The sequence below is a fragment of the Rhodnius prolixus genome, unplaced genomic scaffold (assembly GCF_049639745.1).
Source record: "Rhodnius prolixus isolate KJV_2025 unplaced genomic scaffold, Rpr scaffold_7, whole genome shotgun sequence".
Lineage (NCBI taxonomy): Eukaryota > Metazoa > Arthropoda > Insecta > Hemiptera > Reduviidae > Rhodnius > Rhodnius prolixus.
The window spans coordinates 10,934,015-10,937,059 of record NW_027411582.1 but is presented as its reverse complement, the minus strand read 5'-3'; the positions used below and the strand labels follow the sequence as shown (position 1 = coordinate 10,937,059).

The following is a 3,045-nucleotide window of genomic DNA, read 5'->3' as shown; positions in this document are numbered from 1 at the left end:
ATTGTATTTATTTTCCCTTTTAAGTTTTTAATAAAAAATAAAAAAAATGCGAAGAAATATAAAGGAAAAACATTAAATAAAGGGTAAAAATGTCCGCTAAAGTCTAGAATGTGTAAAAAGACAGCAATCTCACAAGTATTACCAGCTACGTCTGGAGTGTGTTAGCAAGGGATACACCAGGTAGAATAAGGCAGTAGGTGCTGCAACTTGGTACTTTTGTTCTCTTTAGTACCTTTTTTTTTTTGTATTTCCAGTGTTGTAATTACGTTCGTTTTAGATTTATTTATAAATATTTTTATTTAATGAATAAATGGCTTTTGGGAAAGAATATGTCTCAATTTTAAAGTTAATCGTAGGAAATAAAAGTGAAATTGAAAAATGTATTTTTCTTACCATTTTTTTTTTCAACTTGTTATACCCATCACCCAGTTCCGGAATAACTTCTTTTTTCTCAATTAGACTTGTTTATTCTATGAATTAATGAATAATTAGGAACAATAAACACACTATTTAAACCTTATTTTATTTATTTAAAATGCATCTGCACATAGGATTTCATAATGATATTTTTAAAGCTTTATAAAAAGAATGCATTACAATTTACTGAAATATAAAACTAATAAAGGGTTACATTACTTTTCTTCTGGTGTAACTACAGAACTTCATTATAGGTATAACTTGAGATGGAATTGTTACACACGTACAAACATTGTAAAACAAACAAACAATAGTATAAATCTCCTTAACAAAAACTTACAGTTTAAAAAGTTAAGTATAAGGGTTGATTAAACGCCAAAAGGTACACAAATCAGCAAGTACCCAACATTTCATTCAAGCTTAGTTGATATAATTTAAGTAATTTTGCTGCATTAACTTTTCCTTCACATTTTTTAGAATTTATTAGATGTCACAGACCCTTATGCTGGCCAGTTCGTCCATAATATTATTTGGTTATAATTATGATAAAATGTATATTATATCTTCGTTTTTAAATAGGTACTTTATTTTAACTCTATTCCAAATTATTCTTCTGATTTATCTTTAATATGCCCTTTATTCTGAAGTTGTCACATCTTATACATGCATGTTAAAGTAGAAAAAGACAAAGTTAGAGTCGGCTACTGTTTAAATTTGAATCACGGAGGATTTAAAACAATATTTCAGACTTGAATTCGTCTTACCGAAATATTCGTGAGCACAAATAACTCACAGTTAATAACAAGTAGATTATTCAACAATTATTCATTTCTCAATAAATTGTAATTTAATTCAGTCTCCCTAATTTTACTTATAGTAAAATACTGGAATAATTAGCTGTCCTAAAAGTATGCATATCTTATTTATTTTATATTACATAACATATATATAACATTGTGAGAAGAACAGCTACATTGAGAGTGTGATTGAAGAAAACTATATTATTTGCGATAAAGCCAGATAATTATTACCTATTATTATAAACGTTTGACTACTACATAAAATAACAATTACTTTAATCGAAGAATGAACTTAAACAGACGATTTTTATTAAAAATAAAATAATCGAAATCATTGATGTATGTTGGTGTAAGCATTTTTTTAAAAAAGTTTTTAAATTTTGTAGCCTCGTATTTTTTTTTATTTTTTATAACGTTTTCTTTTTAACCTGTAATTAATAGTTTGATTATTATAGATTAATAGATATTACAGTCAATCTACAGTGCTACTTGAACAAATATTTTGTAGATGAAAATGGCCAGCATAAGGGTCTGTGACATCTAATAAATTCTAAAAAATGTGAAGGAAAAGTTAATGCAGCAAAATTACTTAAATTATATCAACTAAGCTTGAATGAAATGTTGGGTACTTGCTGATTTGTGTACCTTTTGGCGTTTAATCAACCCTTATACTTAACTTTTTAAACTGTAAGTTTTTGTTAAGGAGATTTTTGTACCTTTTGGATAGATTTTCATTTTTGTCTATTTTGCTAAGTTACATATCTGCTTTACTGTTTTTTTTAAATTTGGAATAAGCAATTCTATCATTATAACCTGATAAGGTGTTAAGTAGGAACCGTAACTACCACTGGAGAGATCTTTTTAAAGAATGATTATAGTTGCGGTCCCCAAACCATCCTCAATAACAATTTTTTTGAGAAAGCCTTTTTATATAAAATAGGAAGGTATTTGTACGTAAAAAGCAAATTTAAACTGCGATTTCAGACCTTCCTTTTAAGAGGAGTAAGAAAAATAAACGGGCGATTACAGTACTTCTCCCTAAAAGGCAAAGAGGCAAAGATTTTGAATCGAACGACAATTCATTAATGTAAATAGTTTCACCCATTGATAATTTTAACGATTTCAGTACTTCCTCTTAGTAGGTGTAAGAGCATGATGGCACTTCACAGCCATGTAGAGGAGCTTTAATCACTTCTTCGTGCTAAATTTTATCAAAATCGGACAAAGCGTTATAGAAATATTGGTAATAATAGTTTTAGAAACGGCCTTACTTGGGTGGGGCAAACTCCCCTCCATATAAGGCGTAGCGACGAGACTTTTAAAGTGCAAATCTGTACAAAATTTCGATTCGAATGACACTTCATTCATGAAAATCAGTTCACTTGTCGATAATTTGAAACGATTGCTATACTTCCCCTTAACTAGTGTAAGAGCAGATCGCCGCTTTAATGTTACATAGGGGAGCCCTAACTCTATCATCCTACCAAATTTTATCAAAATCGGGCTAAGATTTACAGAGTAATTAGTAATAATAATTTTGAAGGGGGCCTTACATACAGGGGGCTAACTCCTCTCTAATTCGGTGTACAGCGTCGAGACCCCCAAAAGGCACATCTACATAAAATTCCGAATCGAATGTCACCTCATTCATGAAAATCGGTTCTTGCGTTTAGGCGCTACGTAGTTTACAAAAAAGGTAACAACAAGAAGAAGAAGAAGAAGAAGAAGAAGAAGAAGAAGAAGAAGAAGAAGAAGAACAAGAACAACAACAATTTCTGAAAATGCCGTTTTTGCTCATTTTCGGCGACTTTTTTCTCGAAATCTATTA

General features: G+C 29.9%; 1 long non-coding RNA gene across 1 annotated transcript in view; it reads right to left on the bottom strand.

Moving 5' to 3' along the window:
- LOC141446946 (uncharacterized) overlaps window positions 1-3,045 on the bottom strand; it is a 119,755-nt gene that overhangs the window by 2,987 nt on the left and 113,723 nt on the right. The gene's annotated exons all lie outside the window — the stretch shown is intronic.